Source organism: Falco peregrinus, chromosome 1 (genome assembly GCF_023634155.1).
Source record: "Falco peregrinus isolate bFalPer1 chromosome 1, bFalPer1.pri, whole genome shotgun sequence".
NCBI classification, from domain to species: Eukaryota; Metazoa; Chordata; class Aves; order Falconiformes; family Falconidae; genus Falco; species Falco peregrinus.
In genome coordinates, this window is record NC_073721.1 from 19,418,313 (window position 1) to 19,444,518 (window position 26,206).

At 47.9% G+C, this 26,206-nt stretch overlaps 1 protein-coding gene across 2 annotated transcripts in view; it reads right to left on the minus strand.

Annotated features, from left to right (window-relative positions):
- CDH23 (cadherin related 23) overlaps positions 1–26,206 on the minus strand; it is a 213,390-nt gene that overhangs the window by 116,966 nt on the left and 70,218 nt on the right. The gene's annotated exons all lie outside the window — the stretch shown is intronic.

Here is a 26,206-nt window from a genome sequence, read left to right on the forward strand (position 1 = left end):
AGGTATGCACAGATCACGACTGTTTGGGCAAGTCCGTATGTTTGTAACAGGTTCACAGACACATTAAAGGTTGACAAAGAGCTAAAGCTTGGGAGCGAGACAGCAAAGGTCAGAAGTGGGATGTGACAGTGGCTGGCCAGGGCCAGTTAGGATAATATGGATTATTTCTGCAAACCTCTTCCCAAGCCTCTGCGTTTTATTGTTACCTTCATTCATATTAAATTATTCATCCTCATCTCATACAGTAGTATCATGAAGTGCTGAGAAGCTGGGAAGGAGACTTGAGGAGAGGAAGAGCTTAGAAGATGGGGTACTGCTTCCCAGTGGAGCTTCTCCTGCAAATACTTGGCCAAAGCTGAGCAACGGACTGAGCCATGTTCAGTTTTTTTGAGGAACCACACAGTTTGCAGTGAACCACAACCAGGGCTTCAGCAAGACTGTCCCAGCCCACCACCTCCACTGGTAAACATGAGAAACCAGCACTCAGCACTCAGGAGATTCAGTTTAACTGGTTTAATACTGAGTGATGGCACCAGAACAGAACAAAAGCATCTGAATTTCTCCTGGCAAGGCTCAGGCCAGCAGAAACTTGCCTTCTAGGCAGGTGACAGGATTTTCTGTGAGCTTGGTCAGGCAGAGCAGGGAACCCAGGGCACGTCCCACACCTCACATTCAGGAGTCCAGGCCCTGGACACTCATCCACGCATGTCCCTCACGCCTCCCAGCCCTTTCATCCAGCCATACAGCACTGCAGGGATACTCTGATATCTAAGCTTGCCTCAGGCTCCAGCAAAACTCCACTTTCTTAACTTCAGTGTCACTTCTGCCAAGGTGCGAGAGGTTGCAGTTCCCACCTAGATTTTTCATTTTCTTTCTTTTTTTCCCCTCTCTAAATCAAGCTGCTAAAGCAAGCCTCACAGGGCACGGCCTGAGGATGATTTTTTAAAGCACCTTCAAGTTTTTTTGTGATCAGCAATCATAAAAGCATAAAAGATATAGCTAGAAGGGACCTCAAAAGGGAAACCTTTCCCCACACTACACCTAAATCATTCCCATCCTTAAAGCCTTCTAGTGATGGAGACACTATATCCTCCCCAGCACATTTGTCCCCGCAGTTTGTTACCCTTTGCCTTACAACTGCTCATTTTCTGGCACGCTTAACCCAGATCTGCCCCACTGCCATGTAAGCCCTTGACTTTGTGCCACACACACAGCACGTTAATCCTGGCTCGTGTATTTAGACCGTTCAGGAACTAGGACTTAGTCAGCTCGGGAGGCAAGTTGAGGTGGAGAAGCCCTTCATAGGGGGTTGTGATGGGTATTTGCTTTCTGAGCATTCCCAAGACATCTTCTCAGACAGGACTAGAGCATCTCCCCATCCAGCATTAGGCTACCTGCCTCCCCCAACCCATCATCAGCAGGGCACAGCCCCAGAGCATCCTGCAGCCCTACTCTCGCTGCTGCCAGGGCACTGCTTCGACTGCTGCCGTCCACATGCTCCAACAACTGCCTTCTCAAATTCCTCCTCAAGAGCCACCAGGATATCAATGTCATGACGAAGAGCATTACAAATTAACCATTAATAGGGGGAGGAGGGGAGAGGCAGCGAAAGAGTAGATGCAGGGTTGCACCGATGAGGTCTAGGGTATATTGTCCCCAGGAACAATAATATTCATAAGGATAAAGCTGGACTTGATGAATACTTTCCCTCTTCTTTTTAAGTGCCCCTAGCCACTTCTTTTAACATGCAAATCCGCTCTGGTCACCCGTGATTATGGGGCTGCTCGGTTGGCTGTGAAAGAGGAGAGCTTGATTTCCCCGGCATTGTATTTCACACAATAGCCCAAAAGCAGGCTTTGAAGACAGTTCATCTCCTCGTCCTTCCAAAGGAGAAGCTGCCTGGAGGGACATGGAGGTCACCAGCTTTGGTGCTCTCAGCTCCAGCCCCTGTAGATACCGCCTGAGCTTTGACTTGGCGATTACTGTATTTTTATCCTTATTTTACAGCTTTGCTGACCAGGTCCCTTCGTTGGCTGGGACAGCAAAAGCTGTACGAGTGGGACATCAGCTCTGGGCAAAGATCTGGCTAGCCCTAGGAAACAGTCATAGGCATCTACACCAAAGCATCCAAGGGAGGGGCTGGGAGGCATCCCAGCACAGGACCTCAGCAGCGGGGAGCGGGCACCTGCAAGCACGAGGGTGGATGCAGAAGCAAAGCATGGCACGGGTGAATTTCGGAGGGGAGCAGAAGAGCTCCCAGGCACCCAAAGAGCTACAGGAGACTGAAGCAGAACAACATGGTCACAAAGAGTGAAATCTCTGATACTGCCCAGAGTGCACAGGTCGGTGGGAAAATTTCACTGCCAAATGCACGCCCTTATTCTCAACAACATATAGCTCAAAGGACACAGACCTATAAGAAGTGTTCCAGATAATGCATCTTTTTTTCCCCAGCTCAAATCCAAGCAAAAAAACCCAACTACCAATTCTAGCAAGGCAAAACCAGCTGTGGGATGCAGACATCCCACATCAACAGTCCTCCAGGAAAAGAGGTCTCATTTTCAATGTTCGTGCCCAGGCAGGACACAGTCAGGACTCAGAGGAATGTCAGACCATCTGCCTTAAAAATCATATGTAATATGCCTTTAAAATCATCTTCCCATTTTTGGGTCAAACAGGCTCAAGATACGCCTCAGCAGGAGGCCTACGTCTTTATTTCTCAAAAGATGCGGCCCATTATCTAAACAATGGAGCAAAACATCTGTATAAACAGAACTGGCTGGGGTTTGTGTTAGATGGTAAATAACAGGCAGAGGGCACACCCCAGGGAGATGGAACTGATAAGTCCTGTAACAGGGCCACGTCAAGACTGACCGTGTTTCTGCATTTTCAGCATTTAGCCCATTTATAAGACTCTTCCACGTGTTCCTCATGGCTGCTCTTCCTTAGCAAAGATTAATTGTGGTTATGCTTAGTTCAACAGGCAAAAATATCAAATATTATCTTTTCTGCCCAGAAGAAAAGAAATTCAGACAGATGACAGTGTACAGGTGCTTGTGGCAAACAGGTGAGTTTTCTACACGAGTCGCCAAATTTTGTCATTTTTAAAGCTTTTGACTCTCTCCAGCAGCCAGTGATGAAGCTTCACTCACTACAGAAAAAAGAACTAGTGACAAAACTGTGTCGTATCATTAAATCTTTGTTATGATGCCAGCAGATGCGCGATAAAAATAAACATGCAGACAGATGCCTTCTGCAAAGGAGGAGGGTGGCAATTGGGAGCAGTATCCGCTCCCGACCTGTCTCTAGCACCCCATCCAACTTTTGACAGCTCTGCAGGAGCACTCGGGTCCCCCCCGAGCAGCTCTGGGAGTTAAAGGGCTCCAGTGAGCCAGCTGCAATACTGAGCTGCGTGGGCTGGGGATACCCGGGATGCAGGGTGGTGAGGCCATTCATGCCTCCCTTATTTTGCAATAAATGAATAAAAGGTTCAAACTGCTGTAAAAATCTTATAGGAAGAAGCTTGGGGTGGGGGGTGTCTTGTTTGCTGGAAAAAAGTACTGAATGGTAACAGCATGTTTACACATGGCTATCCAAAGCACCAGGAGGACCAAACCAAAAGCAGCAAGGTACAAGAGCCCAAATCTCCAACCATTAGAAGACTACTCTATTAGGAGCAAGGATAGACCTGTATTAAAATAAGGAATGAACAACCCTAACATCCCTGTCCAAACACAAAAGAGAGTTGCTGCACAAAGAGGAAGCAAAGGAGAGACCATGATCTTACCTCTCTCATGCCAATGCAGCAGTATAACAAGGCTCTATGCACCTCTGAGCAACCAGGATGAAGTTGTTTCCATCCCAAAGCTGTCATGAGTATGGACCAAGTGTGGCCCACCACAGAAAACACCTGCCCTGGCCTGGCCTGTCACCTCCTGCAACCCGGCAGCACAAGTGACCAGACAGATGTGTCCTGCGTTAACCCTGGCACACTGGGCCACCAAAGCCTTACACAATGTTCTCTGCAAAAGGGCAGCTAAGGCTGAAGAAAAGGTCATCAGAAAAGGGCCTTTTTAAAATATTTACACCTTGGCTCTCTGGCCACACCTATAGTCTTTAGTATCTTATTATGAATCCTGCTATAAAATGCATTAGCAATAAAATTTCTAATGGACACTGCTCCAACGCAACGCAGCAATACAAGGCAGATTATGACCTGGAGGAGACGCAGTCTCTGGGGACACGATGTGCCCTACCAGGCAGACGACACGGCCACAGCTGAACACGAGGGACACTGACAGGACTCCCTAAAAGCATCAGAGCATAGTCTCCTCTTGTCTGCCCCCAAATGCTCCCCGAGGGCTGCAGAGCCAGCTCTGCCAGGGTGAGGGCTGGCACTGGAGAAGCACCGGGGACCAAAGCAGCAGCAGGACCACACCAGCAAACCAGGAAAAGAGATGGGCTGGCTGAGGAGCTGCTGAGGAAAAAACTGCCAAATCAAGGAAAACTTCAGGGTGGATAATTTTTAAGGCTTACGTAAAGCTATGTGAATGAGCTCTTCTTTCACACAGGGCTCAAATGAAAAGGCTGTCTGCAGAAAAGCCAGCATGCATCCGTGCCGTTTCGCCAGGCCCATGGCGCCTGCTCCCGGAGCGTATAAAACCCTCGGGCTGTCAGACAGCCGCTCGCCCTGCTAACGGAGCAGATTTGCACGGCGCCTTTGAGAGCTTTCCACCATAGCAAAACCATTTCACGGGCCACGGGCCGCCAACACCTCGAACGTGCTTTGATCCATCAGTCACCCAACTGGTCTGACACCTGTGCGCAAAGGGCTGAGAGGAGGAATATGTGGCCCTGACTTTTTTACAGCAGGGTCAGAGTCAGATAGAAGTAAAAGGTGGGAGATGAAGAGGAGGAGATCTAGGAGTTAGTTTCTCAGATAGTCCCTTCTCTTAAATGCATCCACTTTTCCAACCTACAGACAGGTTTCTTACAAGCTTTGGTTAGGCACTAGAAATGTTTATTTGGGGATAATCCCTTCAAGCTTGCTCCCCGTCTCCAGAGGCTGGCTGCACAGAGGACCTCCATCTGACCTCCCAGGGCAAAGTCACCCAGCAGCACCCCAGCAGAAGCTGGTAGAAATGATTAGGATGCGGACACGCGCGTGCTGTACCAACGCAAATAATGTGGAAAAACGGCAGGCAATCTGGCCGAACAGCTGTCTGAAGGTCGATGAGATGAGGCGACGCAAACGGACTGGGGGGCATACAGCAATGGGCACGAGAGCTGGAGCAGCAGGCAGCCTACCAAGCTGCCTGCGCTGTGATCTTCGCGTCAACATTGGAACAGTCTCGCCAGCCTTATTTCGGGTCCTGCTTCCCCCTCCCCTGCTCTGCCCCTGCATCAAGGCAGGAGCTGACCGCTCCTATCAGGAGATGCTTCGCTGCTTCACACTCCTGTTACATCTCAGGTCAACCTATTACTCTTAAATAATTCCCTGTTGCTGTTCCAGGCGGCTCTTTTCCCTCTCCCTGCCTCTTGCCACCGTGCAGCAGACAGATGAAAGGAGCTTTACGCTCTGCTAAAAGCCGGCTCAGACATCCCTCTGCTCCAGTCAAAGGCACTCACACCAATCCCATCTCGCTGCAGGGCATGAAGGAGGGTTCGATGCCTCTTGCTCAAGGCAGGGCATCTCAGAAGTGCTGTGTAACAGAGCTGACACCGAACCCAAGTGCTCTTCTGCCACAGCTGAAATCCTGGCTCCCTCATCCCTGGGCTGCCGAGGACAGATTTAAGTCACCTATCCCTGTACAGTCTCATTTGCTGCAGGAGACAGCTGCAAAAGCAGAGCCAGAACAAGTGCCAGTCCCTCTTCCAGACTCTGCTGAGAGGAAAAACAATCCCAAGTTTTGGTTTCCCTCCCCAGGCTCCATCTCGGAAGCAGTCCGACTGCCAGACTGGGTCCCTTGCTCACATGCCAGCTTTGAATGCTCGCATGGATGTGCGCGGACTTCCAATTCCTGTATTCTTTATTACACTTTTAATTACATTTATTAATTGCATTACTGCCAGTCTGAGCCAAGCAATTTCCAATTTCAAAGTTTGATTTTAAAACCTGATAATTTCCGTTTTTTATTTTTTTTTTTCGTTGAAATTCACCCCACCTTTCAATCAGTACTCATTAATATGTATCTCTTGTTGCTATCTCTATTAAGTGACCTCCCTCATTATCAGGTGACACTGGCAAACGGCCACCACAGAGCTATAATTCAATTGAGGGGCTTTTGAAAACACCATAAACACAGCTGGAATAGATGCATTATAGGAGCTGGAAACTGAATTAGTGGCTGGATAACGGCACACAGAGCTGAGAGCACTTATTCACGGCAGACAAAGCCTGACCCAATGCACGGTCTTGAAGAAACAGACATTGCAACCAACAAGCCCATGGGGGAATTTGCCACGCTGACAGGACAACAGCGCTCAGAAGGCAAGGGGCAAGCAGCCACAAACAAGAGGGAACACTGGTATCCCACAGGATGAAGTTGCTTGCTTTTTCCAGCCCAGAGCTGCCCCATTTTCCACTGAGTAAAACTCTGACCTTGCTAGCACAGGGCTCAGATGGCTGATTTATGGCACAGCATGCCCAAAAGCTAGGTGCACAGAGGCTCTGCCACCTCCCTTTGTGGCACCTGTCACTTCTGCAGCACAGGTCTCGAGGGGCAAGCCCAGAGGAGGCAGGAGAGGGCAGATGGGAGAGAAAGGAAATGCTAACAAGAAAAATCACAATTTTCCTCTTATTTATAACTCCCCAACTGGCTCTGGCTGCTGCCCCTTCCAGGCAGTGATACGCTAAGTGGGACCTGTCACCCTCCTGCTCTCCAGAGCAGCGGAGTGGCTGCGCGGCTCAGGCACTCATCCAGAACGGAGTTACAGTCGAAAGCAAGGAGAGGAAAGCACTATACAGCGCAGCTTTAATTCGGAGCTTCAGCGGCAAAAGAAGCTGCCTGCCTTAGACGGCAGCAAACGCAAGGCTTGGGCTTGCGCAGAGGCTGCACCACAACCTCCATCATCCCCAGCCAAACCACCAGAACCAGGGAATTGTCTCTTTCTTCCCTCCCTCTGAACCTTGCCTTCACCTTGGTGCTCGGTCTCTCCCGTGCCCCAGTCAGCCCAATCACCCACACCGACGAGGGGACAGAAAGCAGCCATGTGGGTGAAGCACCAGAAGAAACGGAGCACGGAGAACACAAGTTCCACACCAGCTCTCCAGAAGCCATCCCGCCCACGCTGTTACTAGTTATTTAAGCACACAGCCAGCTTTGTCTGTCCAAGCTCGTTTCCCTCAACAGCCTCTATTTCAAGGCAACTCGAGCTATCACACTACACCCTGGCTTTGCGTTTGCTGGCCCAGATCTCAGGAGAGCACAAGCGGCTCCGTGAGAAGTAATGATGAAGAGCAAAGCTAAGCCCAGCAGGCTTACGCAGCCTGTGTAGGGGAACCTTTGGGGAACCTTTCCAGCAACCAAAAAGCCACCAAGATGAACCGTTACAAACATACAGCTACAGCAGCACAAAATTGCGAGCACAGAAGCACAGTTTGAGAGATCTGAAAACCCCACGTGGAGTCATCACTCATTTTGTCTTTTGAAAAGAGGCAGGGACAAAGCAGTCTACGTTTTCAGCTTTTTTTTTTTTAAAAAAACTTCTATTTTCAAAATCATTGACCCATTGTTTAAAAATGTTTATGGTGTTCTTATGTACATCCACAAGTGGATATAACTGAAATTCCAAAATAATTAAAGTTTGTCAAAACAAGCTATTTCAATTGATTTTTTTTTTTCCCCTGTAAGGAAAATCTTTACGAGGCAAAATATATCTTCCAGAGATTATTTAAAATGGGTGATGGTAGAAGGTTCCTCTGTGCCAGAAGAAAAAGAAAACAGATTTTGAGTTCTCAACCCCTTCTTTAAAAATTTAGTTTTCTTTTTCCTTCCAGGTCTCTTCACAAACTATTTCCCCTGCAAGTCCCTTTGGGGTTCCTGGCTGCCTCCGTTAGCAGGTGAGGCAGAAGGTGATTCCTTGCAAAAGGCACCATGCTCTCTGCCTTGCACCAGAGCAGCCCAGGGGCATCCGTGCCCCTCCTGCCTTAGCGGGCCCACAACCAGTGTTTCTCATTTGCAATGACCACGGAGGAGCAAGCGCTGGGCTGAGAGCCCCTTGCCAACCCAATCTCAAAACACTCCCAACACAGCACACGTGAGGATGCAGGTCCATCAGGTGGACGCGTGAGTATGGACTTGGGCATCTGCAAACAGAGCATCAGTGGTGACATTTGCTGCCAGACAAAGGTTACCTGGAATTGCCTTGCACATAAGTACAAACTCATCCAATTAGACAAACTCATCCAATTAAAGTTTACAAATTCATACCTAGGAGTTTTCCAGTTTCCCAGAAACCACAAAAACCTCATTAAACATAGCACTAATCTACCCCCAAAGAGAAATGACAGTTGTCAATAATAACGCAAAAAAAGTGTTTCTATTCCACTTCGGGGGGGGGGAGGGGCGGGAATTCCACTTTGATACTATTCTATTTTGGGGAAAAAAGGTGACAGAGGGAGCCCTGTTCAGATCACCCTCAGCTTCCTCCAGCAAGACACACCTCAGTCAGCAGGTCTGGTAACTCCTGCCAACAAGTGTTACAGGCGATGGCCAAGGCACTTGCTGGACCATTCCTGATTATTTTCAGCAGTGTTGCAAACACTGACAAGCAGCAGCAGACTGGGCAGAGCAACCAACACGCTGTCAGGGTTTCTACAACAGGAATGACTTCAGACCTCTCTGCTACATCAATTCCAGGCAAAATAATGAAACCCTCAGCACAGCTCACTCTTGGCTAATAGGGAATTTAAAGGGAAGTAGCAGCATTAACACCTCCCACAAGACCGACAGACAATAGATCCTGCTCTATTCTCTCTCACCTTTCCACCAAAGAATGATCTTGGTCAAAAAGGGTGACAAAGTCACGTACATCATCACCTCTAAGCCACATGACTTGGTGCTCTGTGACATTAACACATAGAATAATTCAAAATCAGAGTCAGCTAAGCATGTAGCTCTCAAAATACAACTGTAAACTACAAATATTATCAAGCAAGTGTATTTTTAATATTTTTAATGGAGTCCTGCAGTGAACCTGCAGGTCTTGGTCTTTGATTTTTACTAGTCATCTGAAAGAATGGAAACACAGAAGTTGGGAGATGAGTAAACAACAAAGGGCACAGATTATGGACAGAGCAGATTACGAGCAACTGGTTTGAGCCAATGCCCTTTTTTTTTTTTCCCCAATGTGTAAATGTAGAGTCCTATATCTGAACCAAAAAATACAGCTCTCCTAGGAAGGGAGATCACTCTAAAGCAGATTGTTTCCCACTGCCCTGGGAGGAGACAGAAGAGAAGAGAGTGAAGCAAATACCACTTCACTACGCAACCACAGCCGAATCCTGCTGGAGAAGCCACGTTTCTCTCCCATTTCTGTTCCATTATCCATCTCCAGCCTTCAAGGAGCAGGGCAGGGCCAGACCAAGGGCTGGGAGGCAGCCTGTGCTGCCCTCCTGGGCTGCTATTATGTCAGTCCCAATTTCAGAGATGGCAGATGGGAACCCAAGATGGTCTAACGAGACAGTTGAAAGTCAGAGGCAAATGCCAAGAATGTGAAAACCTGTCAGTCAGAGCACTCCTGGCTTCGACGGCACCGCTTCACTCCTGCTGGTGTGATTCTCCTGCTGGAAGAGGGCGATTGGAGCCATCTCCCCCTTTGCAAGGGCATGCACTGCAGATGGCACGGCCCCCCTTCAGCTGTCATCTTGCCAGAGAAGGCAGGCATGGACCAGGTGGATCCAGGTGGCCACAGTCAAGGTTTCCACACCTGCCTTGGCTCTCAGCACTCAGAGAGGTACCTTTTGTCCAGGGAAGCAGACAGCCCTGACCCACAGCTGCCAGCGAGATTTCTCACTATCCCTCCCTCAATATTAAAATTCAGTAGCAAACTCAAGTCACCAGTGTGATTTACTGCTACCCGTACTGCTTACGGGTGATACCACAAACTGGACAGATCCTACTTTTTATATCCCATTTTATTTGCAGTTGCCACTAACTTTTATCTTCTAAACCCAGGAAGAGGTGGGTTACGTTAACGCACCAGCCTTTAAGCTGGGGACAAAGGATGTCTGGAAGGAGCACACCAACCTTCTGGGAGCCATCCGTGCCACAGGCAGGGAGGACAGGAGCAGTGCAGGCTGCCGTGCCCCAAGCCCAGGCAGTAACAAGGGCTACCCTTAACCGCAGCCTGTCCCCAGTGATCCGTCTGGATAACCCTTGCTGCAAGAGGGGCAAACTGGCACCCCTGTGGCAGCCCATCAGGTGATGCTCCGGACTGCAGATTACTTCCATTAAGGCAGAGCATTGATACAATGCATTACAAATGAAACCCTAATGACAGTACACTGGCAGTATTGCTTCTACTTGATATTAATTGGGTGACACTTTCTTTTAATGGTACATTAATTAATGCAGAATATCAACAGAAGTCCACGGCACCCACATTAATACAAATGAATTCATTATCATCGGTGTTATTACAAGAAATGACAAATAAATCTGTAACAGTGGGGCCCTTCAAATAATAGCCACGAATCATTAGGTATTGCATTCATTTATACAGCATACTGCAAGTATATACATACAATCTGTGGATGCTTATCTATTCATACATTCCTCTCCATGCCAGTCTGGTACCTGTTCCTCCCTGGCTCTCAAGCTGTCCTGAGCCACCCTGGAGGAGAACTAGTGGCCAGTCTAGCTGGACAAGGACTTGCTTTCACATCACCTCCAGAACGTCTTGCTATCTCCTTTTCTTACCTCTCCCACACACCCAATGACCACCTCGAGTCTTCAAAAGACCCTCTGATCTAGCACATGTATTCTGTAAAGTGTACCACATTTCTTTCTGTCATCTCTTGCACTATCATTTTAGCCAGGCAGATAGAAACCCACCTGCTTTACTACCTTATTTATTTATTTTACTGCTTGTTTATCCCCTGTTCTGGTAGAAAAGCTAAAAGTGCCTTTCACAGCACAGAGTGGCTCCCTTCTGACTGTAGGTGGAGCAAGTAATTTGTCCTCAGAAAAGTAGGGGGAAAAAAAATATCTCTCTTTGAAGTCTGGGATTTGTAGGTCCCAAAGATCCATCAAAAAGAAACTCCTGAGAGAGCCTCTGCAGCAGCCCGAGAGCAGGTATCGCTCTCAACACAAGCAAAAGCAAAATCCATACAGCTGTGCTGATTCAAAAAAAATATTTCCCTGTCTTCCCATGGATGGCTTTATTACCAGAGGAAGGATCGATAACAGTTCAGCTCAGGTCTCCTCATCAGCCTTTGCTCTTGCTGAAACAGCAAACTACAGCACAAAACATTTCTGTTGAGCCATGTCGTGACACTGTTCCCCTGGAGGGATTCCAGCAGTGTTGGTATCACTCTGTCACGACAGCTAGCATCCCAGTTCGCTGACTCCTACCACCACTGCTGTGCTCACAGGCAGATAGAGCAGTTACAAAGCTGGGACAAAGGAACGTGTTGGGAATTTTTTTTTTTTTTTTAAATACAATATATGAAGACTGACTTGCCCTTGAACTGCTAGAGTGGGAAAACCCAGCAGAGGAGCTAGACCAAGCTAGTTAAGACATATAATAAAGACAGAAAACCTAGCGACCCAAAGGAAGAAGAAATGGGAAGAAAAGCATCAAGTCTCCTGGTTCACACAGCACAGTGCAACAGGCGCAAGGAATGGCATATGTGCCACACTCCAAACTCATCTCTGCTAGCATGCACGCTACAAAAGATGGGTTTATCAACATACAACACCCCAGCTTTACCTGCTTTGACCTGAAATCTCCCTGCTTAGTGCTACATCACGAACGCATGGGCAGAACAGCTTTATCACTGTTACACTTGATGCCACCTGCCTGCACTGAGGATGAAGCATGCTGAGGAGAGGAGCCTGCCCTCTGCTACAAACAGAGGATGCTCATCTTACTCTGCACAGCACAGTTTATTTTTTCACACCTTCTTATGACAGTAAGGTTTTCCCACCTGGGAAGATCAAAGGCAAAAACCTCAGCCAGCAGTGCTGGCAGGAAAAATTGTGCAAGAGCTCTGAGGTACATGGTGAATAAGTTCCCGGCCCCAAAAGAAGGTGCCTGAGCATGGAGCATCAGGGGCCAACCTGCCTCAAAAGGAGAGGAAAAGAGGCAAGTGGGAGCACAGCAAGATTTGTGAAGGGAAGCACCACCTTGTGCCAGACCAGACAATGACGTTCAGCTTTAGAATAACAGAAGAGCATCCTTCATTGCTAAACCCAGACTGAGGACTAATGCTCCGAGTTTACTGTGACTATGTTAACCATGCAGACCCATGCCACAGTTGTTTTTGAAGTGGAAAGACAATATTAGCATGAAAAGGGCCACTAAAATTATCGGCCTCTTGAGGACAGAGAGAGGGGCAAGTAATCCTTGCCTCTGGTTACAGGTTGGGGAAGTTATAAAACATCACACACCTATAGCTTTACTAAGGCTCTACTGTTTTGGCATTAAAGTTTTAGAACCTACCCTGAGGAAAGCACAGACAGATCTGCTCCTGGCACTGCCCTCGGTGAGGCTGAGGGTTTCTGTGCAGGTGATGGGGAAAGGCAGCTCTGGAAAGTTTTTCCAAGGTTCTGTCTCCTTGTTTCATGGTTCTCCAGCTAATTTTCTTGCAGAGGCATAACTGCTACAGGAGCATCCCGTGTTAGGGGATGCTCTGCAAAAGCAATGCAGCCACGCTCCCAGAGCAAGAGGAAGGGCTGTGAACCATCGGGTGCAGCAGCGCAGCCACATCACTAGTGCATTTCTCCTATCCTGGTCAGCAACGTGTCCTCCAAGCTGGCATTAAAGCATGGGGGGCTCATTTGCAGCAATAAAGCTCTTTGAATCATTCAACTTCTGGGCTGTTTTGTTTCACCTTTGCTTTTCTTTAATACAGGCTGGGATCTCAGCACATCAGCCGGGATGATTGTGCTCACATTGTGCTGTTTCCCTGTCTAGCAGGATTCCTAATGAAAAGGATTTTCCCAGAGGACTCAGCTCACCGGCTACATTGACTGGCACATCTGGTTGAATTAAAGGAGCAATGTTTTGGAATTCCCTTCATTCCTTCTATGCCAAAACTCTTCAGCTGAGGGAAGCATCTGTGTGGTGGGAAACAGGCACAAATCCAGCTTAATCCCCTCAAACCTTGCCTGAGGAACGGGGTTAAGTCTATTCTTTTCACATGGGTCAGTTTGGTTCTCCTCTTCCCTCAGCTTTACTCTCATTCACAGCTGAGAAAATGGATTATTTGCCCAACTTCGTTTCTTTAGCATCACTGGTTTATAGGTTACAAACTTAAACAAAATTCACAACAATTACAAATAAATCAGGGTCTCCCCTCCCATCTTTCACTGCTTCTCAACCTTCATTCACCTCCTCCTCGTCAGCATCAGAAGCTCATTGCCAATGTCTGACAGGGTCCTACTGTCTGTCAGTCTTAGGCAAGCACCAGTTTCTAAGCCCAAGTTTCTCCCTCCATCCCCTTCAGCCTAGACAAGCCCCAGGAACGCAAAGGCAAAAAGCCCCAAAGCTGAGGTATATGCTTTTCACCGCAGATGTACCCAAGCTCTTCTTCAGCTAACTTGAAATTCCGACTAAGGCACACCAGCGTGGGCACCGGTCAACATCAGCCTCCAGATGACTCGTTTTGGCAAAAAGCAGTGCCAAGGGGAGAAGGGCAGGAAACCCCTCTGAGCATGATGCTGTTACACCAGGAACGCCATCAGCCAGCGCAGACCCAACTCACATACCTCTGCTCATGTAGTTTGAAGACTGGGATAAGCTAAACAATCCCCGCAGCGGACGTACTTGGGGAATAAGATCACCACCCCTTGTTTACAAGGCTGAGACGTTACAAACCCTCCCAACAAAGCACAGCACATTGATTCACGCTCTGGCACCCGCTCTCCTGATTTTAAACGAAGGCTGGAGGAACTGCTTTTGAAGAGGTGGCCCCAAAGTGAGCAAGCACCAGCGCCAAGTTGATACCCTGGAGGAAGTGCACGCCACGGCTGTAAATACCTGCTCCTGGCACAACAAACAGCTTTGTGCTACTGAAGCTTCAGACTACTAAAACAAAGACATCAGCTCTTTTTGCCTCTAAATCCCCAAGGAACAAGAAATCTGACCAGGAGGTGAGGAGATCTTTCAAGCCTTGGCAAAGTCTGAGGTTGCAACAAGGCAAAGGAGGCAGGGTGAGGTATAGAGGGTATGGCTCGGGACACGGTCAGGGCTGGTCACCTCATTGGTTAAGTCACAGCACAAACACCCTATTTCTAATGACAGTTTTCAAAACTTCAGCTTATCAAGTGGACCCACAAACGCAATCACGCTGGACAGGGCTTAGATGCAGCCTCACATTACAAATAATATTTTCCTTTTCTCTCTTATTCCTTAAGCCTCTCATCCTTAAGAGCAATGCAAAACGCCCAGCAAGAGCTGAGGCTCCTGCAGAGGTTTTCAGAGACTCCCCAGGCACTTCCCTCCCAGCCTCTCCCTTGACACTACCCACACCCTGCACCTCAGGGCACGGTGACCTGCCCCCACTGCCATGTGGAAGAACATGCACATTTGTCTCTAACGCCAGGGACAAGCGGTAGGGTAAGCCAAAACATCAATTCTTCTTCCATACTATTCATGTCCAGACTGAAGCTGGAGGCATAAAGTCCCACCCAGAGCGCTCAGCCTGAGACACAGCCATACTTCTGTAAGACACCTTGCTGGATAGACCTACCTGTGGCAAAGGAAGGACTGAGCTGTGTTGGCTACAAGCCCACTACTCTCCACAGGAGCACAAGGCAGTTTCTGTATGAGGCTGCCCTCCTTTTTCCCTTCTTCTCTTCAGAAGGACCAATGGCCCAAGGTGTGCTTGTTATGTACCCCTAAACCTGCCTCTTCCCCTTACGCTGGCTCATTGCACTCTTTGCACTAACCAGGGACCAAACCTTTGTTTGGTGCCTTTCTGCTTGCAGAAAAGCTTTGTGGATAAACTTTAATACAAGCATGTAATTACGACACTGTAGCTCAGTAATGCTACATTAAACATCATCCTAAATTGTCAACACGCTCCATGAGAGCTCCAGAGGATATCCTTGAAGGCTCCTACACTAACAGCATGGGGAACAGCACAGGTCTTGCATCTAGCCTTGAGAGGCCTCTCCTAAAGATTCCCGTCTCCCTCACAAGCTCCTTCAGCTCCAGCCATCCTGCCCTTTGCAGTCCTGGGCTGCACTGGATGTCGTCAAGACTTTCAAACCTCCCCTTGCCCAACAGAAACCCTCTGTAAGTGCTTGCAAAGCCGCCGAGTTCTTCTTTGAACTACTCCCTAACCTCCATTTTGGGAGGGATGTTAAGAAAAACAAGCAGCCCTCCACTTGCCCATCACAGCACACCCCAAACCAGTTCCCAGCTAAGCAGGAATGTCCCAAGCCAGAAGCAGCACAGGAATCAGCTCCTTGCTCAGCACCAATGGTCTCCACCTGCCTCCTCACAACCCTCTCAGCTCACCGCCTCTCGCTGATACCTTACCAGCTTTTGGGGCAAGGACAATGCTTTTTGTTGCAGCTCCGTGCATCTGCCTGAGGCCTCACAACTATGTTAAGGCAAATAATTTTTCTACCAAATTTCTCATAGCGTTGCCAAAGGAACCAGCCTTTGCAATACAGCCCAAAGAACCGACCAAGCATACTGTGAAGTTGCGTCAGAAGAGGGGTCAAAGCAATCAATTGGTGACAGCAATTTGAAAGCAGATTTGAAAAATACCTTAAGTGGTTTTTAAAAATACCTGGTGTTTTGTAATAAAAGTGCTCAGGATTGGGTTGACTTTTTTTTTTTAAAGGGGCCCCCAATCTCTGAACACCCCTGAGAACATCATAAGAACCTAGGCAATTGGATCCCACAGTCTCGCCATAGCATCTCCTGCAGAGATAATACACCAGTAAAAGGCTTAGAAAGCACTGGCACAGAAAGCACGCTCCAGCAAGGGATCTCTATGTTAAGAATGGGAAAAAGGTGCAAAAGAAGAAAGAAAGAGAAAACAGAAGTGAGAAAGAAAATGCTGCATTTTGGCCCTTTTCTAGAAACACAGGGACAAGTCCCTCCTTCCCCCTCTCATTTTTTTTCAAGCAACAGAGGAGGATCCCAGCTCTGCCAGCATCCTTGGCCGGTCCAAGGAATTAGCACAGCTTAAACCTTTGGCATTACCTGAGAGGGGGAAAAAAACCCCACCAAAACCACAACCCGCATGACCCTGCAAAGCCGTCTTTGCTGAAACAGTTCACTTTGAGACACTGGCTGCAGTTAACAGCCGTTTCCCGAGCAGCGACATCCCTCCTGCAGAATCAGACTAAGCTTAAGCCTTATCGTATCAGCTGTGGCTGCGGACGAGGACTGGGAGAGGGCCAGGCTCATCTGCCAAGGCAGGCAAGAACTAACCCTGCAGCACCACAGCCCCCGGAGCCCTCCTGCTACAGCTCCTGCTCCCCTTCCTGTGCTGATTGCAAAAGCTTGTCCTTCTGCTGATTACAGCTCATGGTCCTGGCTGGTTTTTGCCCCTTCAGACCAGACCCCTCTATTATGGAGGGTCTGGTGTTTTGGTTTTTTGGTTGTGTGGTTTTGGTTTCTTTTTTTGTATTTTTTTTCTTTCTTTTTAAAGGTTTGGTTTTTTGACTGCTTTTTTAGTTCAGCTAGCAAGTTTATTTTTTGCTTGGGCTGTTTCCTACCCTGTCTGGATGTGCTGATGGATTTTGGCGCTTGCCAGAATTCAGCAAAACCAGGCTCGCTGGGTAGTATTAACTTCTAACCCCTGTGTAAAAATAGCTGCAATAAAGCAGAGTGAATAATATGAGCTTCACCTAATGTAACTTTGATTAAAAAGTGCTGCCCTCTTCATCACTCCTGGGTGGTAACTTCAGAGAAACGTCCTTCCTGAGGTCTGGAAAGCCTGCAAGGTCTGGGGAGAGAAGAGCCAGTATGACACAAGCACATCCCAGGGCTGCTGCCAAGCAGCCCAGAAGGGAAGGCAGAGGGACCAAACTCAGAGGAAGAAGCAACTACAGGAAAAAGAAGGAAAAAAAAAAAAAAAAAAAAAAAGACTACCGATTCCTCCCACCTCCAGGTAGCAGAGGCAGTCAAAAGGCAGCTTAGCAGGGCAGCCCACAGACCCTTCCAGCTTTAGCCCAGCTGCAGGAGCAAAGCACCAAGGGCTGTGGCAGAGAAGCACCATCCTTTCCCTCAGACGCAAAAATCTCCATTTATTTAATTATTCTCCCCTTCACTCCTGGTGCCGGCAGACTGTGGCAGGAGCTGTTTTGTTACAGCATGCAGGAAGAGGCAGAAAAGGTTTTAATTTCACGCCTTGCACCAGGCACTGCAATTTTGGACACTGTTTGTTATCTGACTTCTGGCCCTATCTCTGGTCCCGGCGCTCCTCAGGCAGCTGTGGCCAGTTGGCTTCTTAATTTATTCTCTGCTAGGATGGGGATTCTGTTCAAGTGAGAGCACTCACCAGCCAGGCATGCCATTTTAATAACAAAACGCCTTTCAAGTTTGGAGGTGCGACTCTGTGCCAGGTTAAGTATAGCACTTGCCACTTTTGGGGGAGCCGCAGCTCCTGTGCTGCAGCAGATGGGCTGAAGGAAACCCCATTGTTGTAAATCACTATTTCCTCCAACTTTCATCTACTCGGAAAGAAAAAAAATAACCATCTGGGACTAAAACAAATTCTCAAACCTCCCCCCCTCCCCAGATGGCTGAACCATAACCCCGAAACAAAGCCTGACCTCCAGGAAAGCAAGAGGAAGCTCACAGCTGCTGCGTCGGTACCTTCATCACCATCAAAACTACCCGAGACCACAAAATTCCTGCTCAAGGCCTGATGCTGCACCTTTCTTAGTCTGTATTTGTTGTTTATTTATTTTATTTTTTGTTTTTTGTCTACAGCTGTGCCCACATCTTTAGAAAAACCTGCTGTAGTACAAAAGGCCTCCGAAACATGTGTTTGCAGGCATTTGCTCTTCCTGCTGACTCTTGGGACCTAGAAATGTCAGCATGAATCTCTGCTCTAATTTTTTTAAAGGCATTTTCCACCCTTTTCCTTGTAATTCAGACTGGAAATGTAAACCAATCACTAAGACTGGAAGGTGCCTGTCCTTTTAGCCTGCAATACTGCTGGTCTGTGAGCACCTGGTCTCCAGCACGCTCCTGCACAGCCCCATCCACGCTTGCCAGCGCACCCCGCGGAGCCACAGCCTGACACCCCTGATGCTCCACAAACCCTGTCCCCACATGCAGCTGCCGGCAGCACCTCACCCAGGTGCGCTCTCAGGTCACCCAAAGCCAAGCCACTGTCTCAGGTGACAAGCCAGGGTACCCTCCACACACGAGGCACCAGCTGAACAGCACAAGAGATAGCGAGTTAGTTAAAACCCATGGCGACTGATACCAAGTGCTTCTGTCAGAGGAGAGATCTCCCAAGCTTTCTGCCTTGCTTTCTCTTGCTGCAACCATGCGCAGACCCAAATCCTCTAGAGCAACAGCATGGGGAAGGTTTTGCCCCAAACCCCTCAAGTTGGCACAGCTGCTGCTTTTGGTCTGGTTTATGATGCATCTTGGGCTTTTGCCCACCCAAAGCACAGCTCTGCTTGGACACCTGTGCCTGGTCTAACTTGGCCTATATAGCAGGCCACAGCTCACGCGGATGGGTGCTCATTCCCCAGCAGAGGATGACTTGGAAAACTGCTTCCCCCAGCTCTCCAGGCTGATCCTTCGCACCGCAGCAAGGCGAAGAATTTCTTACGTTTTCAGCATGAGCAAAAAGCAAGGCATAAAAGTCACATTTGCAGGGTAGGGAGCCACAGCATCCCTCTCGTGTTTGACAAGTAAAAAAAAAAAAATATAAAAAGACAGACTGAACACCTTTGAGATGATCACACCCCAGGGGAAACTCTCCCCAAAGTTTTTGTTGTGTAAAACTCCTTCCCAAACCCTGACCTCTGTGTTTCTTCCAGGGTGGTTTGTCAATACAGAGTTTAGATCTCTGGCAAAGGACTCAGGATGAAAGAAAAATCAAGAGTAGGTAATTGCTGCGTGAAAATGACAGCGCAGCGATTTGCACAGACAAAAATGGACCACAGAATACCAAGAGGTAGCCAACAGCAGAGAATCAATACCTCCCAAGAGGTGGGATTATTAGGGAGAGAAAGGGGCTTGAAAGATCCGTAAGTGCCTGATGACTGACTATTTCCAAACAACCGTTCACTGAATAAGAATTGCCTTCAGAGGGATACCGGACCCTTGCTGAGGGTGGGCATTTCACTTGGGGATGCTGCCCCATCTCTGCCAGGAGCTGAGAAGCCAGGCAGAAAAACACAGTTGCCCCATCACCCCCTGCATCTTCCCAGCAAAGGCTGTAAAAGGGAGCTCTTCTCTTTCTGGGCTGCACGCTGCTCTGGGAGAGAAGTTGCCAGGTAATATCCCAACAGGGATTTTAAGTAAACCAGGCTCTTGTATTTTGGCCTGTGCACTGGCATTTCTATCAGAAAGAGGCAGCAGGAGAAAATATGGGTTTACAATTCTTCTTTTGTTTTTGCCAGCATACCCAACACAACCCTGCAATCATTAACAAATCAGATTTGTCAATTCCCCTTATTTCCTACAAAAGACAGTCATGTTCCATCAGCATCTTTTAAATAGCAATCTCCATGCTTTGCTTAACTCCTCCGTGCTGCAGCCACACACAAGGTCCATCTTAGAGAACCTTCGACATCTCCAGAAAATGAGTATCTGTTTTACACCTGTCCATAAAGCCATGCGAAGCCACCAGCATCTCCTCCAGCACTCCCAAGTGATGATTAATTCTGTTTTCAGCCCCAGCAGAGCTCATTACCCACAAGAGCCATCCTGTTCTCCAGGGACAGGCGAGCATCCTAGCAGCTAAGATGACAACACAGGACATTATCACTTGGCTTTTCCCTGATAGGGCAGGTGTACACCTGCAAAAGCATCCTTAGGATCAGCCGCTTGGAAAACACAAGTTTGTGCACCTCCAGCCAAAGATCTTGCCTCTGAACATGAAGGGAGCTCATTTTTAAGAAGCATGCCTCCGGGCATTTCAGCTTTTCATCAAGCACAGGTTTCACACACCCAGCAGCTCCCTGTCAAAAGCAGGCTGCTGAAAACAGGCTGGAAGCTGCTCTCAGTGGCTTGGGGGAAACCCATGTTCGACTTAGTGCTAAGTACACTCAAAGTACAAAAGTTTCCCCTGAATGAAAGCAGTCAGGAGACCCAGGAGCCTTGTTTTCTCAAGGGACAGCCAACTGCTCACAGCATATCTGGGTAGAAAAACAGGTAAAAGCCAGAACAGCTATCTCCTCTCTGACCACCATGCAGCTCCAGTGTGTGCACATCTGGTCTTCTTTGCTTGGTTTTATATTTTGGTTTTTTTAAAACCATTTTTCAAAAGGTGAAAACCAAAATAAGGTTTTCATTTAGGAGGGAGGAGGAAGGACATCACAGCACAAGCAAGAAGGGAGTGAGGATGACCCTAATAAAGCAATTTTTGAAACATTGGCAGGTAAGAGTTTGTCCAGGGACAGCTTGGATGTACTATTTCTTCTTCAAAGTAAGGTAAAAAGAGCTGTTTTATCTCTGGCATTGCATCATTTAGTTCATCAGTCTGGACAGGAGCGATACAGTAGGAAAAGAGCAATGCACAAGACATGCTCTCTGAAACCTTCCAGCAGAGTTTCTTCTATTACCATTTATTTTCTATTAAAAGTATACAGAAGAAACAAAAGGTGAGCTGCCTTTTTGTTTGGGTTGGATTTTTCGTTTGTTGGCTGGTTGTGGGTTTGTTGGGTGGGGTTTTTTTTGTTGTTTGTTTTTGTTTTGGTTTGGTTTTTTTTTAATTGGAGGAGCTATTTCTTAGCACTTAGCTCAGGTTAGGGAAGAAGGATCAAAAGCTAAGGACTCATTAACCCTCTTGGACAGGAGTAGAGAGGGAGCCACACGTGCAGCCTCCGGCTCAGAGGAGCTTTGGCACACCTGGCTCAGCACCACCAGTACCACAGACAGTCCTTGGAGCTACTCTGGGAGCTAGGAGGATGCTGAAGCCCAGGGATAAGGGACAGATGACAGCAAGAGCCAGGAAAAGGGGACAGCAGAAGAAAACCCGTCTATCGTCTCTCCTGGCACCCTACGTTGGCCAAGCTGAACCTTTTGCACTGCTAAACCTTGCTGCTTGCAGCAACCCTTCCCTGCTTCCAGTGTCCCTTCCCCACCAGCTTTCTAGACAAATGCCCATTCTTCACAGCGAAAATCAACATGACCCCCCAAAAAACAGAACAAAGAAGAAAAGGGTGATTCAACCTTTCCATTTTTGAGTTTCACAAAAGGCATGGGATTTAACCTTTACGCATACATAGGAACAACTAAAACAAGCTTTAAAGAGGAGTCATTTCATACCAAAGCAGACCTTCGCAGCTCGTGGTACTCTGCATCCTCTGACTGTGAACAGACATTGTGCTCTCCTAAGCAAAGGAGCTAAACAGAAAGAGTTGGTGCAGTGGCCGTGGTTGGAGAAAGCACGTTTTGTAGATCTGCCTGTGCCCTCAGCATGTACAGTTTGCAGACCTGACTATGCACAAGAGCAGCAGCTCACATTGTTGTATTTATTAATTTATAATTAAGAGGACAAAGACAATAAGCTTGTGTTGGGTCCATATACCTTCATTGTGATTTTGAAAGCACAAAAATCACCAAGGGGTGCCCTCGAATCAGAAAGCCAATGAATGAGACCTGTAAGGAAGACCAACAGTCCCAACAAAACACCAGATATCAGCCGTTCCCCACATCCTATCCCTTCCCCAAAGCCTGGATGCGAAGCAGTGAATGAATGCTCAGCAGCAACAGATGTGGGCTATTTTGGGCCAAAAAGAACAAATGCCAGAGCTGGAATGGCACAATAGTATCAGCCAAATAACTGCAGTGATGTTGGCTCTGGGAACACTGTGCTGGAGGCAGGACTTCATGGCCCAGCATGGCATGAGCCCCCGGCACAGGCAGCAGGAAAAGACCCCCAACACCCCAACAACAGCACACCGTCCCACTGGCCACCTCTGCTTTGCCCTCCCCAGCACCCTAAAATGAAGACAAGATGGACCAGCCACCTTGTGTGGTCCCAGCTGGAACAACTTCACAGCAAGGAGAGCTATGTAAAAGCCACAGAATCATTTAGGTTGCAAAAGACCTTTAAGAACACTGAGTCCAACCATAAACCTAGCACTGCCAAGTCCAACACTAAACCGTGTCCCTAAGTGCCACAGTCAGGTAGCAAAAGGGTAACAGAACTGAGAAATAGCAACAATAAATGCTATTAACGGTAAAGAGCTATTAAAGATAAGCAAACCTACTAAAGCAAAATGCTGAAGTCAAAGGAAAATTCACCTGGATGAGGATGGCCCACAAACAAATATTCAGGTGGCGGCCCAGAGTGCACATACAGTTATAAGTAAAAAGGAGAAGACTTTTGATATCAAGATATCAGTTGCAGTTCTTGTTGTCTACACGTTAGGTGTATCACAGAACCACAGAACACCTTGGGTTGGAAGGGACCTTAAAGATCATCTAGCTCCAGCTCCTGCCATGGGCAGGGACACCTCCCACTAGACCAGGCTGCTCAAAGCCCCATCCAGCCTGGCCTTGGTTCAAGCCTTAACCAGGGAATTAAAACAATAGCTACCTTGTCAAAGTTGTGATAAGGAGAAGGATTTCAGCGAATGAACGATGCCCTTTAATCATCAGTTCTAGCCAACTCCCAAGAGGTGGAAGAAGCAGTGCCAGCTTGGCCCTGGTGCAGTGTTTAACCCAACTGCAGACCTGCTCCTGTGCACTGTTTGTGCCCACCTGCTCCATCAGCAAAATCCCATTAAAATGCAACAAGCAAAATAATGTTTCAAGAACATCTCCTTCAAAACAGCTGCACCCAGTAAACATTAGTGGCCTAAGACTTAGCTGCTGCTGCTTTTCCCATCAGTCAGGCTTGGTGAAGGATTTGCTGTGTGGGTTTTGTTTTGTTTATTACTTCTAATGAGTGTCTCATTATCATTTCGCTGTGAAACATAAACGATGGTTATGGGAGAAATCATATTATTTGGATGGCTTTATTAAATTAGAGAGCAAATCTGTGTATATTTCTGGCTCAGGATAAATGTTTGAACTTTGAGAGGCCAAAATTCATTTTCAGACAAAGCAGTTTTCAGAAGCTCTGGAATTGGTGGTTAAATTTGCCCTCAGCTGCAAGGGAGATGTATGGGGGTATTTCTCAATTTAATCCATCCTAGCAATTTAACCGAATCACCAAACCAAAACCCCACTTCTAGTTTTGTTTATAAGAAACTTGAGACTTGCAGAACATAATGGAGAAATAAAGGCAAAACAACAGGGGGGTGGGGGGAATCATGCCATCTCTGTGCCTCCATTCCCCTAGTCCTCATACAGGGACTTCAATCAGCTCATACATTTTCTGTTCATGAAATCACTGTCTTCACACCTTCACAACAAGAGCTGAAAAAGTGCTTATTTCTACAGATACTGCTAGGGATGATAACACCAGTAACAGCTCCACCAGAAATAGTAACGGCACCAAGATGACATGCAAACGGCTAACTGTGCCGGTACAGCTTACCTGCAAGAATTAGAGATGCACCACTTAAAACAGACAAGGAGACGTCTGGCACCTTAGCTGCACTAGGGTTCCTGCAGGACCAGCGGCAGGACTCGGTTGGTGGCGGCAGTGGAAGAGAAGCCAGTGTGAAACACACACAGGATGAGAAAACTGTTGCTAGATGGGCAGAACAGGTTGCAGTTTCCTCCTCTTTTCCATCCATCCCTCCCCTCCCAGTCCCAGGAGGAGATCAGAAACCTAATACATTCGCCAGGCATCAAATGAAAGAGCCCCCCCAGCCTTTTAAAACCAATAAACCTGTTAAAAAGAATAAATTCCTCCAAGCACACCCAAAGGGAAAAAGCAATAGAAAAGATCGACCCTGATGAAAGATCTGTTAAATGAAAGCACTTTTGGCATGCCAACCCAAAATACATGGGCCGCAACAAGTGAGCTTTGTGAGAGAAATCCCTACTGGAAAAAGATAGCACGAAAGAGGAGGGGAAGTGTTTGGCCTCCTCCATTCACATTACGGCAGGGAACATGATACGACCTACAAGGAACAGGCTTGGAAACAATCAGACATGCCTGTGGACCCCAGGACCCCAAAGACAGACTGTCTCAAGCAGACCATGCATCTGGTGGAAACACAGTTACCTGGGATGAGAAGAGGCACAGGGCAGCAATATGCCAAGGTGGAAGCAAGCAAGATTATTCTGCCAATAATTCAGAAATCAGGAGCAAAGGGACTTGGGGAGGGGGGACAAGTGGCAGATTTTCAAGCAGGGGCAGCTCCACAGTGTTGACCGTGAGGAGTTGTACTCATCGCCACTGGAGCGTGGAAGGCAGGAGTTTGTCCTACCTAGTCCACTGCCCAGGGCAAAATATATCTTGCCACATTTTCCTCCATCTCCATGAGCTGGAGACAAGTAGAAATGCTGCCTCAGGCACCCTCGACCAGCCCTGGACGTGCCTCACCCCATCCACACTGGTGTCACACAGCTGGCGGGCAGCAGGAGCCGCTCCACCAACCGCACAACCAAGGGATGCCCACCCCTTGCACAATGCTACAAGAGGGGAAGAAAGATGATGTCTGAGGAAACTGAGGCAGCCAAACCCAGAGCAGCTATCAATCCTTCTCTCCAATCCTTTCTTTAAGGAGCTACAGGAACATAAATTCTTTTGTTTTACAGTAGTGCAGCTTCCTTAGAAGAGACTCTGGTTCACTCTGGAGCACCCAAAAGGATATGCAGGACCACCACCTTCTCTCCAAGCCATCCTAAGTGCCCTGGGCAGCAGCCCTGCTGGGCTTCGAAGAGATTTGCACAGTGACTGTGAAGGAAGGAGGCTCAGACAGAGCTGGCCGAGCTTTTCCTGCCAGCGTGGGTTTAAGTTTGTGTTAAAGCGGGTTCTGTTTAACTGAGTGTCAGATGTGCTACGGGGGTGCAAACTGTTGCTACTTCATCCGGTTTGATTCCATCTTATCTGGCTGCAGTCACTTTTCTGTAGGACTGTGGGTCAGTCCCAAGGGTTTGGAGGGAACTGTCATCTTCTGTTATGTTATTTTATATCTTGGTGCTCTGCTGGAACAAGCAGTACAGACAGACCTTATGCAGGTGTAAGATGTACAGCCACAGAAGCGCCATGCCTGTGGCTACCATTTCACCCAACACCAGCCTGTTGTCCTACATGGACCAGAGGATGCTGGAGGCTTCTCTCACTAGGACCACTCTCTTGCCAGGACAGCTGGGCAGGATTCAGCTTCCCCGCTACTGACCCCTCTTCTCACTTGGCAAACATGCCACACAAACAAATGCAGAAACAGCTGGATCTGCAATGGACTAGAGATGTGCAACACCCACAAAAAAACAAATTAATTAAGGCCGCCTTCTCAGACCTTCTGGGAGCTGCAGGTGACCGTGTGTCACCACTATTTCCCCTCCAAAGATTCCCACTGGATTGCTAAAAAACCCCAAACATTCAACAGCATGCTGCTGCTTCTTTGCAGGTGAGGTCCTTCGGAACTTGCAGGCAGATTTTTTTTTTTTTTTCTGTGAATGGTACGCAGCTCCTCTCCTTCCTCCTCTCTTTTCTTCTCCCTCCTCCTCACCCCCTACCAGCATGCCAACCAACAAAATCTGGCAGCTCTCTGGGTTTCTGACACCCACCATGGCTCCAAGGAGTGGCAGCACCACTGCAGCATGGCACAAAGGGCTGACAGCTTGTGGCAAGAAACCTCTCTTAACAACAATCCCTTGCTAATTAGCAATGGCACCTGCTTAGCTGGAACACAGAGTAATGTTATTGGTTTCTCTCTCCTTCGAGGTGAGGAACTATTCTGGGTAGCTGAACATCTCCTTC